Genomic DNA, 15,113 nt, shown 5'->3' with positions numbered 1-15,113 from the left:
TCATATGTAACAATAATTTAATATTGATTCTTTATATAAGATATTGTGTATAACATTTATGTAATTTTCTGGAATAATAAAAATGGCAAAAGAAAACATCTAAAAGCAAAATTTTTAAATTTTAGCTATTTATTTTCTGATTCTTAGTTGATGCATTAGTTATTTCAAAATGTGTAGCTAATTGGTGTGAATTAACAATTAAGGATGCAGTTTGCTGAGCACCAGTAGTAGGCAGGCACTTTGAGGTAAAGATTAAAATATCTCTTCTGGAGACTGCCTGCTGTTTTGTCTAAAATGAATATGTAATAATAAATTGTGTCCAAAATGGTATATTGATTTCTTCAGGGAAAAGAGGTTTGATTATTAACTGGTTCAGGACGATTTCCAAGATGTCTCTTTAACTCCCTTGAGGTTTAGCTTAATACAAAGTAGGCAAATGCAAGATATTGGAGTTGATTTCCTTTATTAGATCCAAGCACAGCTCAAGAAAATTAAGTCTGACTTTCATAATGTGTCACATTAAGTTTGAAGGATAAACTCTCAGGCTATGTAAGCTCTAAAATTATCACTGATAATATCATTTGGGATATAACCTGAATACAATGCACTGATATTATAAAATAAAAGAAGATTTTCTTCAATTAGTAACATAAAAATTTTAATCACACCATCATCAGTAGGTGACTGCACCCTAATTTATTATATTTGTTTTCCTATAACAATTGAATGAACCTGGTGGCTGGCAGATTCCAAGGCCTGCATGGTCAGTAAACATTTAGGTAAGTAGTAAACAGGTAAACGTGAAGAATGCATATTTCCTTGATACCAAATGAACTTTTTCATCAGGGGCTATGGGAAAATGACTTAGACTTCCTTTTAACTAAAGTAAATCTACTGTAACACAAAGATTACATTTTATGTAAAGCAATGTTTTATAAGGCTGTATTTTAGCATCATGGTTTCAAACTTCTGGATGGAAAATGGGTAGATGGAGATGAACAGCAAGTGACATTTATAAATCACCATGAATGAAACCTGGTTTTCAGGATTTGTTTCTTTCTTTTTTTTTACACACACACACACACACACACACACACACACACACACACACACGGCTAGGCTATCAAAACCATTTGTTAATCAGTTCCTGACATGGATATACCCAGGAATGTTTTTGAGAGAGTCTAAAAATCTGAAATCAATTGATTTTTAAAGATTAATTTTTATAAAATCTGTGGGATTCATCAATTCAATTGAGGGATAAAGAGAAAAGGTTGTTTTCTAAAGAATAAAAACTACCTCAGAATTGCTACACCAACTCCAGGTCAATTTTCCAGGTAGCCTGGCCTGCAGATTGATGATTTGCAACTCTCCAGGACTATGGGATGGACCAAGAGGAAATATACGTGTGTGGGGGGGGGCATATGTGAAAGTGTATGTTCATGTGTCTGTGTCTGTATTTGTGTGTGTGCTTACGGATGTGTTGTATGTGTACATGAGTGTATGAGTGTGTATTTGTGTGCCTGTGTGTATGTGTGCACGTGTATGTATGTGTATTTGTGGGTGTGTTTGGGTGTGTATATGTATGTATTTGGGCAAGTTTGTGTGTGTGTGTATGGTTCACGAGTGTGTATGTGTGTGCATGTGTTAATGTGTGTGTCTGTGTGTACATATATGTTTGTGTGTTCACGTGTGTATGTGTGTAATTGTGCATGTGTATGGGTGAGCATGGATATGTATGTGTGTATGACTGTGCATGTGTATATTTGTGTATGCGTGTATGTGTAAGCATGCATGTGTGTGTTGTGCATGTGTGTTTGTGAGTATTTTCTGTGTTATGTACGTGTGTGTATTTGTGTGTATGTGTGCATGTGTATATATGTTTGTGTTTATTTCTGCTGGCTCTGTACCTCTGGAGAGCTCTGATTGTTTCCGGTTTTTTTTTAGTTTATACTGCTCCACTGGATATGCCCAAGTATTTCACAATAAGAATTGTATACCCAACATACAGGGATAGAGGTTGACATCAGTAATTAACAAAGGATTAATTTTGTAAGCCTCTGTGCTTAGAGATACAGTGTAAATATTAAGTATTCCAACACCAGCTTCACGATCAAATAACAACATCAATGACCTGCATGGCGTATGACATTGGTGCAGTAGTGGCACTTTTATCTTGGGGGCGAAACACAGCAACCTAATTCAATTAAAAGCCCACTCCATGGGAGGAAACTTGTGTGGTACTGAAAACATAGCCAAATACACATGGCTGCAGAGGTCATAGATCTTACAGAAAATCCCCAAACTGTCACACCCCTAGGCAAATGTAATTTCTTACTATGTGCAAAACACGTATCCTTATATTTGCAGATAACTATCCCAGTCACCACTCATCAAAGAAGCTTCTTTTGCCCCAACAGAGACTATTACAGAGTACAACTGGTGGTACTGATCACACACAGACACTGTAAATTTCCCAGGTCTAAGTGACACATCTACAATGCAACCTCTACACCCAAGGCTCATGGAACATAGAACAAAGTGTAAAGAAAACAATAATTAGTCTCTCAATTTTCATTAATGAAGCTCCCTCAATCAACAAAGGACCAGGAACACAAAAAGTCGTAAATTCCAAAGTGTAGAGACTGAGCGTCTATAGAATGCTGGTCCTTGGACATGGCTCCTATATTAAACTACACCCAAGGGGCCATTTAGGAAGAGAGGCTGGAAAAAATGTTAGAGCCAAGAAGAAGGTGCACAACCATATGGAAAATGGAGACCTACAAGCTCCTGGGACCCTGCTCATATGAACCTACAGCAATGGTGTCAGCATACACAAATTCCATGAATACTCAAGCAGACAAAAACCCAGCATAGAACTGGGGAAATGGACAGCTGGCTCCAATCTTAGCTGGAGAAATATTGGCAACTGATTACTGATGGATGAGGAAAGAGCTGAACTTTCTAAAGTGTTGACTAGACCTCAGTGGGTGAACTTGCACTGAGGGACGTCTGGGGACACTAACTTGACACAATAGGCCTTAAGACAAATAACAGAATAACAGAATAGATGAATTCTGGGGCCAGGGGGGGCATGTGGGAGGGTGCCAGTGGGGAAGGGGGTATAAAGATGATCAAGATTGATTGAGATGTTCTGTATGAAATACACAAACGATCAGTTTAAAAAAAAAAGAATATTAAGTATTCCTTACATTTCCATTCACTTCTTCCTTTCAAACAATTTTAAGCACCCACTATCTGTCAGGCACTATTTGAGATAGGAAAGTAAAAATGACTACCTTTTAGAACACTTATCAAGTAGACTTGGGGGCTATTGATATAACCAAAATATCTTTCATTCACGCTTTTCTTTTCCTGCTCCTCTTCAAGAAGTTAACAGAAGCAAACATTTTTATTGTTTTCTTAGATTTGTTAAATTAAATATATGGAGAAGAATAAGACATTCTCATATATTTATGCATATTAATCACTGTTTTCGCTTGTCATATATTAACATATATACCCAGAAGTTGATGGGTTATATATATGATATATAAACTACATATTTAAATATTTTATACACAAAACTGTGAGTAAATATTGAAGGAGTTCGATGTATTGGAGTATAAATTTTGAAAATTCTCTCTCTCACACACACACATGCTCATATACACACACAAACATACACCATGTACTCTCTCTCAGACACCTATTAGGTTTTTCTTTATAAATGAAACTTCTTGTTAGAATAAAGAGGCAATTTTAGACTGCAGAATTGTAGACATCTGAACTCATCTGTCTTGCTGGATTTGGTAGCTGTACATAACACCAGATGGTATCTACATGGATGTTTGACTTCCAGGTCAGTTAAATAACAAAGCTGAAAAATACCATGGACCACTGCAAAGGACATCCACATAATTTTGTATGTGAATGACCTGGCTATGCTACACAACCAGTGAGCACCAGGCTCTATAATTCCTAAAGTGACATTCTTTGTTTCAGTACAGAAATCTTTTGAGTATTTTTCTCACCTGAGTAAAGCCACAGAGAGAATAGTACTGGGTTTATTATCATCACCTTAAGATAATTTTAAACATCTATCTCTACAACTTCTTTCTTCTTTCTCTCTCTCTCTACACACTCTTCTAATACTCTTATTCAAACATGCACATTCTCTCACTTTTCTCTAAAACGCCTCTCTCTCTCCCTCCCTCCCTCACAAACTACATGCACACAGAGTAAAGAACAGAGATTTTTGTCCTTAAATGCAATTCTCTTGGTTTTCTCCTTATTGACAATGTTCTTGTAAATTCAATTAACTACCACTTTTCTTACTCCATTCCCTAAAAGTGTTGTGAAAATTCAATCTTTTCATGGTAATAAATTTGATAATCCTCTGAGGTGCTTGTCATTGGAGGCCCAATATTTCTCTTTATCAATTACTTCAACTTCAAGTCTTGCTTTCCTATTTTGCTCACAGCAGGGGATGTTCTGAGCTCAGTGAACCCAGGCTAGTTCAAGTAGAGAAGACACAGAGGAGCAAGAGCTGAGCAGCCATGCTCCTTCCCTGCTACCTCTGGAGTCTGGCAGAGCTCTACAGCAGTGTGCGTCCTTAGATATGTTTGTCTCTGTAAATTCTACTTTGTCCAAATATGAATGCATCACTACCACTGAGCAGATGCTTTAGATCTATACCACTGTTTACTACTTTCCAACCTCACTCAATAATTGAAAGGATATAATTTCTCTTTGGAAACAAAGTACACAATAGTGGGAAGAATTATATGTTTCCTAGGTAACAACTATTCCCTATTCACTCCTGATCAACTTCAGATACCGTTCTCCTTTATAAAATTATAGGTTGTAATAGGCATAACTGTAAATAAGATGCACTCAGCAGCACAGCCTCAGGAAGAATGCTCAGTGGCTGTGGTAAATGAACTTTTCAGTGTTTTTTCTATTTATTAATTTGCAAAAGAAAATTAGCATGCAATTTATATAGGTTACATTTTTCTCTTTTTTGATTTATTTTATTTTTATTCTATTTGTGCCGGTGATTTGCCTGCAAGCATGTTGTGTGCAATATGTGCATATGTGCCATGGAGGCTGGAAAAAGGTGTACAAATCCCTGTTGCCAGAGTTATAAACAGTTTTTAGCCACCATATGGGTGCTGAGAACCCCAAACCCAAATCCCCCAGAAAAGCAGTCAATGCTCTTAATCACTAAGGCGACCCTTCATGTCTTAGGTTTCCTTTTCCTCAGTAATGTCAATCAAACCTGAATCACTGGCAGTGGATTACCCAGTACCACAGCACAACATTGTGGTGTTTATTTATTGAATTACTTTGTTCTATTTTAATTTTTTGACAAACCTATGAAATTTGAACTGTTTCACTAATCTAGAGGTATATTCTAGTAAGAGGATCTGAGATAGCTATGATAGCCTTTGGCCAGTCATCCAAGCACCCCCGGTGTGTTTCATTATAACTTGAATGTTGTAGGCCATCATCATTCTATAATGACTGGCCTACTACTATCCCTTCAAACTATTTCTCCTGCTTTTATAGAATTCAATCTCTATAAGAGGAACTCTGGATCACAGGTAACAATTTCCTTGGTAAAAGTTAGAAACAAGGAAAATATACTCAGAAATATCCCTTATATAAGAAGGTTCCAGGAAAGTTAAAGGGACCATAAATTATTATCCAAGCAGTTCAGTGTCTGTCTGTAACTCCTCTAAAATAACAACAATAGATATTGAAAAGCAAGGGTTCTTGCTGTAGACTAATATAGTGTGTGTCTCCATAGTGGTTACAGGCTTGTATCCCAGGCCCACACTAATTGAAGATAGTGGTATCTTTGGGAAGTGTCCTAGTGGTAAGTCCTTGCTCATTGGGGGCATTCTTGCAGAAAGGACTGTCAATCTCTCTCTGCTTCCTCGCTTGAGCTGTAACTGCTTGCTCTGACACACAGTCCTATCCTGGCTGTCTGCCCTTTACCATGGTGTCCTCACCAGGACTGAGAAAATGCAGGCGCCATAACCTCCCTTATTGTGACATAAAAAAAATGTCTTATTTTCTTGGTTAAGTTTTTGTCCTTGGTTGCTTCATTATAGTAACAAAAATCTTACTAATACAGAGACCTACAAGCTTTTCTGCACTTCCCTCTTATTACAGACTATGTTACACATTTTAGTCCCTATTTGTTATTTAATAGATATGATCTCACTTTCAGAGTTACTGGTGGGTGGTAGATTTGATTTTATCATGTACAAAGTCATGTATTGTATCAAGCTAGGAGTGCTGAGTAGGAGATTCCATATGGTCAAATACCCACGTTTATTATCAGAAATTTGGAGAGACTGTTAACCACTGTCCACAATGATATCATATACAGCTTAAACTAAGCTTTTCCAAAAGTTTAGCGGTGAGTCATTTAGTATGAGCCCAACATAAAGATTTAGAATTTCCACTTCAAACTGTTTCATCACTACCAAGATAAGCAAGTTTATGGAATGCTCTGGTTCTGAGCTAAAATTCAGGAAGTGCATCCAGTAGGGAGAGCCGATATGAGGGCTTAGGTTCCCAAGAGAAAATTTCCTTGAACTCTTCAGGCAGCCCAGACCATCTGCCTATGGTGGGACAGAGTTAAATGGATGTGCTGTGCTGCTATCTAAGGAAAACTATTCAGCACTGGATGAAATCAAGTCTGGCCAACTAGGATTCCAGTACTGTCATCTACTGCAGCATTTTACAGTCACTGCAGCACTGAATGGACACAGGAAAGAACGCACAGTGGAGGAGGAAGCTAGACTAGCAACCCAGAGATGGCACTTTATAAACAATAGAGATGCGCGTGAATTCTCTTTCTGGAGGCTGAAGTCCAAAAGTAAGACATGTTGCTGACTTTGGGTGACCACATTCCATGGCTCTTACTCATGGCTGAATGGTAGCGTGGCAGAGCAGTTGGTGTGCACAGAAGAGGCAGAGCCTTTGGGACAGCCTCACTTTTCAACAGCAGACCCCGGCTGTCACTCATGCGGTCCCACACAAGCACTCACTCAGAGGAGAGAGGGTTTACTAGTTCATGTGGTTAAAGTCCTCTGGAGATCCCATGCTGCCGTACTGAAGGGTAAGATCCTAACACATGAACCTGTGGTGACCCTTAAAACCCATGAAGATATACAAGCCTTCTCAGAATCCAGGACCGAGTTAGGGGGGACACCCAACTAGTGTTTTCTGCACTAGTGTTTAAAACTTAAAACCAGAAGCAGAAAGTTATTATTCCCTAATATTAGGCAAGATGTTTTAAGGGTCCTTTGGTTTATCTGCAGAGACATCACAAATTTATCATGAAGGAAGCTGCATTTGATAGTTTCTAAAGTCCGATTTACGACTCAGAATCTCTGATACGTAAAAATATACATACAGATTTCTGGTAATGCTTTACGGTGTCTCAGTCTTCCGAGGACTTAGCATGTACACCAACAGCTCGTTTCACAGTGCCAGGCAAGCAGAGGAGGAGGTGAGAAACACTGTGGTGTGGATAACTCAGCATGTGGTGGCAAACATCTGGGTGTTTAAAAACACTGAGTGGATCCTTCACTTCTCACCTGAATTTTTGGCTCTGTGTAGACAGAGCAAATGGCAAGCAGACATCCTGGCAATACACACACTGCGACATATGGATGTGGGTAGAGGTGGTGAGCGCTCAAGCTGCTGCAGAAATGTCGCAACGGCATTTTGATGAAAATGATAAAATTTTCCCATGCTGCCATATAAAGGACATTTTCTCCAAGAAAGGCCCTCAGCCTCTAAGTGATCAAGGTAACTCTGACTCCCTGCTACGCAGCTGTATAGCCCTTGATGCTGGACCTGTTAATCACTTTGAGGAGAGATCTGCCAGCAAATCAGGAGAGGCTCCTGTGCATACTGAGTCAGCTTGCTAAGTGACATGTTCTTACTTTGTTTCCCATGAGTTTTGGCCCCATGTTTTGGCCTTAGTTTTTCTCTAATCACTATAGCTGTTGATTAATTCTACAAACTCAACGGGTACCTCCTACCCTGGCTTCTAGTGTTACTTGGTCTGCCACTTCTCACCAGACCCTGAAACTCTAGAAAGAGCTCCCCAGGCCTGCGGGCTGTGTTTCCCATTGAGGATGTGCTAACTGATGCTCAGATAAGAACATTGCAATTTCTATGGGTCAAACAATGAAAATTTTCTCATTTACGTCATTTATCATGAATATTTGGAAACTTCCAAAACACTTGGATATAAGCTGGCATTTCAGTGGCAGGAATTCTCATTTACCCTAGGATATAGAGAGCTGGAGGGAGCATTACTTTCAAACTCACGAAAGAGTCAATCAGGCTAACTTAAAAACACCAACCAACAGTAGAGCTGATGCTGGGCAAGCAAAAGGCTTCAGATCTGAGGAAACGGTACTGACAGAAGGAGTGACGGGAACAAACCAGTTAGGACAGCAGTAATCAGAAACTGCTAAGAAAAGTCTATGTCATTGCTGAGGTTTGAATGCGTCCCTCATTTTACTGCTGGAAATTTCATTCCAATGCAGCAGTAGAGATGCCCGACGAGGTCCAGGAGGATTTTGCCTTCTGCGAGTGGATGCCTGCCGTTCTTCCGAGGATGACCCATTGTTGTGGGTGGAGTTCTCATAAAGGAGAGTGTAACACCTGCTGCTCTCTCACAGTTTCTGGCCTCTCTGCCTTATCCTAAGGGATGATGCAGCATTTATGTCCTTGTTACGTATGGGCCCCTTTAACCTTGGGCTTCCCAGCCTCTAGTCCTATAAGAAATCTCTGTTCATCATAAAGTGCTCTGTCTCAGGCATTCTATTGTAATGGCATGAAATACACTAAAACAATTAGAATTGACAGACTGATCAAAGTTTATCAGTAAGGGAATCTACACTGTTTTTCTGTATCTTTCCCCACAAAACCTATAGATTACTCACAGCAAAGACTGAAAGAGACACAAGAAGCATCCGTGGTTGTACAGACCAAGGGAAAAGGACCACCAGCTGCCATGGAGGGATAGAAATGCAGCCTGAATTTGCTTCCCTCACTCCACTATGTAATGAAAGCCATAATGGATGACAGACAGGGCAATAAGCATTGATGAACTTGGGGCATTGGGCCATACATAATGAAGCTAGGACAGGAAAGAGGAGAGCCTTGCTTTTGGGATAAGGGCAGATTGTGAGTGAGACCCACAAGTAAAGACACTGATGGGCTTTAGAACCAAAATGCCTCACCGCATAATGAAGTCTTACTTAAGACAATAAGAATTTAAACTCCTTCCATTCTTAAGTGCTCCAATGGCCAGGTTAACATACTTGAAAACAGGAGTGAAAGCTGAGTGTTGCTGGGAGAGGGACAGAAGCCGACAACACCCGAAGAGACAGAACACAAAGAAGTGATCTGAAAACCAGCGAGCTTCTTCTTGTGACTGGACTTGGCACACAACAAACACAGCAGGACAGTGAATCCAGCTCAGTCTATACTACAGAGTGAGTCAAAACCAAGGACTGGGGATGCTGTTAAATGGTGAAGCACTTGCTTAGCATATAACATGCCCTGTGTTTGACCTCAAGCATCAGAAAAACATCACTATGGTTCCAAAATACCAGGTAACATGGTAAAATGTTGAGCTCTGAGGTTCAATAGAGCTTCAACAAATCTCAAATCCAGCTCATTCTTACCAGAATAGTTCAAACTCCTTTTTGAATGACCTAGCAACACAAATCCTTTTCACGTTTGCTGGTTACTATGTGCTTAACCATAGGTAGCTTAGTAATTCAACCCTAGCATAAACCTATAAAGTAGACCTTTTAAGTACCTTTCCTCAGTTACCTGCCTTGAATTCTAGAATCTTAGCTAACACACATGCATCATTAGCCCTTTCTGTATACATGTTCCACATCTATGCACTCAAGTTACCATGTAGTGAAACTTTTCAGAAAAATGTATTATTTTTCTTTTTATAATTCCTTAAACAATACAACTATTTACAAAGCATTTATAATTTATTAGATATTATAAATAATCTAGGTATAACTTAAAGTAAATGAGAGTGTTTACATAGATAGGCTCTGTGTAAATACGATGTCATTTTGTATATGGGCTTGAGCATTCGGGAATTTTAGTACTCGTTCTAAAATCAACTACCACGTGAAAGTAAAGGATAACTGTGTATGCAGCAATTATAAACAAATTTGGTTTCAATCACTTTGTGTGTGTGTGTGTGTGTGTGTATGTGTGTGTGTATGTGTTCACGTGTGCATATGGAAGACCAGAGGTCAATGTCAGGTGTTTTCGTTTATTACCCTTCTCTGTTATTTTTAAGGCAGCAGGAACTTTCAATGAATTTGGAGGTCTCTATTTTAGCTAGGTTGGTTGGCCGGCAAATTATCAGGATCCTCCTGTTTCTGCCTCCCAGTGCTATGGTTATAGATGTGTACTATCAAGACTGATTTTTTAAGTGGATACTGAGGATCTGAACTCATGTTTACATAATAAACACTTTATTCAACTCTCTGTCTCCTCAACACTGTTTCAAAACTTTCTATCCTTCATTCTTTTTAAGGTTTCTAGCTGTCAACTCTGAGCTCAGAGTGGGACACACTCAAAGTCACCTCACATGAACATGTCACGGAGTCCTTGATAGGTCATTGCACATGAAACTGTCATAGAGATGCTCTTATGGTCACAACATATGAACCTGTCATATAGCAATCCTTATGGTCACCTCACATGAACTTGTCACAGAGCCCTCTTGTGGTATATGTGGTGGTTTGAATGAGAATGTTCCTATAGATTCCAAGTATTTGAATACATTGTCCATAGTCAGTGGTGCTGTTTTGGGAGGTTGAGGAAGTACAGCCTTGCTGGAGGAAGTACATCATGTGAGGTAGGCCTTGAAAGTTCTTAGCCCCACCCCATTCCAGTTTCTCTCTCTGTCTCTCTGTCTCTGTCTCTCTCTCCTCTCTCTCCTCTCTCTCTCCTCTCTCTCTCTGTCTCTCTCTCTGTCTCTCTCTGTCTCTCTCTCTCTCTCTCTCTCTCTCTCTCTCTCTCTCTCTCTCTCTCTCCCCTTCCTGTGCTTGCTTGAAGGTGTGAGCTATCAGCTTTCTGCTCCAGCTGCCTCTTGCCATCCCTTCCTGCTAGGACGCTTATCCCTCTGGAAACACAAATCCAATAATCTGTTTCTTCTTCTATTGCCTTGGTCATGGTGGTTTATCACAGCATTAGAAAAGTAACTAATGCAGTGTAGCTCTGCTGTGGTGTTGTGTCCAGCCATATCTGCTTTGGGAACTGATTTATTTAAACACACTCCTGCTACATTACATTTTCTGGAAAGCACTGTAATCTATCTTTACTCCAGGCATGGGTACTTACTACTCAATGTTTTGTCATCTTTATCTGGTGAATTTAGTAATTTCTTTAAGTCTCAGTATCTGCTCTTTCAATTAAATCTGGTATTTTTCTAGACAGGGCTCCTTGTGTGTCAAGTGTACCTTATGTTACATGATATTTTCACACACTGCTGCAATGTTCTCTTTTCTGCTGTTTCTTACATTAAAATGAGATGCCTATAGAAGTAAAGCTGTGTGTGCCTTTGTGATTATCTATAGCCGTTGTTTGTCATTATGTCTTGAGTGTAGTAAATGCCTAATGATTTCTGAATAAATACTTGCCAGGCCTGTTTTCTTATTGCCTTCCTTCAGTGACACTGGAGTGACAACTAGCATATGCCAAACTTGTCTATTTTGGAAGTTTGTAGGAAGAAATCAGTTTGTCTAAAATTTATCATTTCTGTATATTTGCTGTAGAAAAGATCAGATCAAGCCTTGAGAAAGTCTGAAGAAGTTAGAAAAGGGGGTTGATGAGATGGTCCAGCAGGCAAAAGCACTTGTCATCAAGCCTGATGACCTGAGATTAAGTCCTGGGACCCATATCATATAAGGGAGAACCAAGTCCTACAAGCTCTCCTTCGACCTCCACATGTGCTGTCACACACACACACACACACACACACACACACACACACACTCACACATTTTAAGTAAAAATCAAATGTAAAAAATTTAAAAAAAAGAATTTCAAGAACTCAGAGACACAGGGAAAGATTTTGTAACAGTAATATGCTATAAATCAAGTTTTTAAAATTGATTTTTTTGTGTGTGTAGTTCATACAGAACATCTCAAACAGTCTTAATCATCTTTATACCCCCATCCCCACTGGCACTTTCCCGTAGCCTCCCCCTGCCACAGGAGCCTATATACTCTATTATCCCTGTTACTGCCCACTATGGTGGCAGTGCCCACAGCTGTTCCCCAGTGCAAGTCCATCCCCTAAGTCTAGTCAGCCTATGTAGAGTCCCTTATTTTAGGAAAGTCAGTTCTTCTTCATCTAGCAGCAATCAGTTGCCAGCGTTCCTTTAGATAAGATTGGGTCTGCTTTTCATTATCCCAATTTTATGCTGGGTTACTGTCTGCCTGAGTTTGCATGGGACTTGTGTATGAGCAGGTTCCCAGGAGCTTGTAGGACTCTGTTCCCATGTGGTCCTGCACCTCCTCCCTGGCTCTTAAAATTTTTCCAACCCCTCTTCTGAGATGGTCCCTAAGCCTTGGGTGGATGAAATTTAATAAAGGGTTCCTGTCCAAGGACAATTATTTGGCAGACTCTTGATCTCTACACTTTGGCCATTTGTGACCTTTTGTGTTCCTGTCCCTCCACTGTATGAGAGAGCTTCATTATTGAGAACTGATTCATTAGTGTCCTCTTCTTTATCTGTGGTCTATGTTCCATGAGCCTTAGGTGTAGAAGTTGCATTGTAGATGTGGCCCTTAGGCCTTGGCAATTCATAGACAATGTCCATGTGTGACCAGTTGTGGTACTTGGTAATAGTCTCTGACTGGTGCAAAATGAGCTTCTTTGATGAGTGGTGACTGGGATATTTTTCTTTAAATAAAAAGATACATATTTTGCACATAGTAAGAAATCACATTAGTCTAGTGATGTGAGAGTTTTTCGGTTTTCTCTAAGATCTATGACCACTCTGTTCATGTGTGTTAGATTATGTTACAGTACCACACTTGAGTTTCCTCACTTTGAGTGGGCTTTTAGTCAGATCAGGTAGCTGTTGATTGCCCCCAAGATAAAAGTGCCACTACTGCACCGTTGACATATGCTGTACTGGCCATTGATGCGATTATTTGGTCTTGAAGCTACTGCTGGACCATCCATTTATGTTTTACCTTGGCACCTTCATAGTGTGCTCCAAAGCAGTGAGAGCTGCTTTCAGGGGAAGTGGGGTCCAGGTCAGTACCAGCTCTATTGCTCCAAATCCTGTGTCCAAAGTATGTTCTGTCTTTGGCTGCAGGGTCTTTCCTTCAACCTCTGGGAAGCCATCAGGGGCTGTGGCAATAGCCTGAGTAATTTGGGGAGTCTCTTGGATAACCCTGGCCAACAACCAAAAAGAACGTATCTCTTTTCTGGCACTGTTTCTTGTTATGTAGACTATACACATGGTCTCATGTAGAGATAATGTATGTATAATTTGTCAGTAGGTTGTTGGACTAATATGGTTCCCTCTGTTTTCTTTTTTTTTTAATTAGCTAGGCATTATTTATCTCTCTCACTGTCTAACCCTTCCACCGTGGTTTCCCCATTTAAAGTGCCCGTTTCCCCCATTTATCCCTTGATAAAGCCCTTTTCCTATCTCTCTTGAGCTCCTTCTTTCCCTTTATCCCCAAGTCTCCTTGTATAACCTTCCCTCTCCCTCCCATTTAAATAATCCCATTTTTATCTATATCTCCCTTATTAGCACCTGTTTCCTACTGTTCTCTTTCAGGTTCCTTCTTGTCCTTTGTCTCCCTGGTTTCTTTCCATTATTCTGCTTCCTGTAGTTATGTCTGGATACATACTGATGTATAAGGTAAATCAAATTTTTTATAGACTATGATTTTAAAAGTACATATTTTATATTGGAATTTTGATGCAACTGTTAGAATGGCATTCGGTTTGTAGTTATTTATAGGATTGAAAATCTAAGAGACGTAAATTGCTTATTGATTTTGTCTAGGGACTATTGTCCCCGACCGCTTTCCGTCTCGCCGGCAAGAACGACGCGGGAGGACAAGGCAGGATCCTTCTGCAGCAGTTTATTGTATGCGCATCTTACACTCTTAGAAACTTAAAGACCGAAGACGCCGAGAAGCGGGAGAGCGGTTGCTTATATAGTCTAAAGGTCCCATCTATGACGTATAAGAAGCGGATTGGTTGCTGGAGATCACGCCACGGGAGGAGGCGAGGGAGAGCAGGCTCTTGTGCACGCCCCTTATGGGCGCAGCAGGATGTTTACTGTTAAGAAGGTCCGGATACCGGCGCCATCTTGTAATGGCGGCGGAGGCTGTGGCTCTCCACACGGGAGGTTACTTTAGAAAATACAAAGGGATGAAGATTAGCAAATTGGATTAAAGGGTTAGGTGAGTAATGATTATCTATATTACCAGCGAAGGAAGCAAGGGCAATAGGCCACTCATCAGTGGTTTGAAGGAGCCAGTCTAGTTGCTCCCGTCCATAGGGTATTATAAATGAATTGGGATCTTTGCCAAAATATTGGCGGCTAAGTATTCTAGCCTTTATGATTAACTGAGCTATGAGGAATGGGTAAGTAGCAAGAACCTTTCTAGGAGAAGCAGGCAAATATACCCAGAGTAGGGGGAAACCACGTTTTTGAGTGGGAGAATTTTGCCAAAATATACCAGTGGGGGCATGGCTAGTAATGTGAGTAATAAAAAGCAGAGGTAGGGAATAGTCAATTTGCCAAGCTGACTGTTTATTAATAGCTGTATCAACAGAATCAAGTGCATACTGTGCTTCTTTTGTTAAAGTTCTAGGTGATAAGGGGTTTGGGTCTCCATTTAGGATGTCATTAAGAGGAAGTAAAACGTCAGGGGGCAGGCCAAGATAAGGCCTCAGCCATTGAATATCTCCAAGGAGTTTTTGAAAGTCGTTTAGAGTTTTTAATTGAGAAGTCCGCAATTGAATGCGAGGTGTCAGAACTTTAGTATGGTGTAGCTCATAA

Source organism: Nannospalax galili, unplaced genomic scaffold (genome assembly GCF_000622305.1).
Source record: "Nannospalax galili isolate Female #2095 unplaced genomic scaffold, S.galili_v1.0 scaffold296, whole genome shotgun sequence".
Lineage (NCBI taxonomy): Eukaryota > Metazoa > Chordata > Mammalia > Rodentia > Spalacidae > Nannospalax > Nannospalax galili.
The sequence above is the reverse complement of the archived record's forward strand: the minus strand, read 5'-3'. Positions refer to the sequence as shown.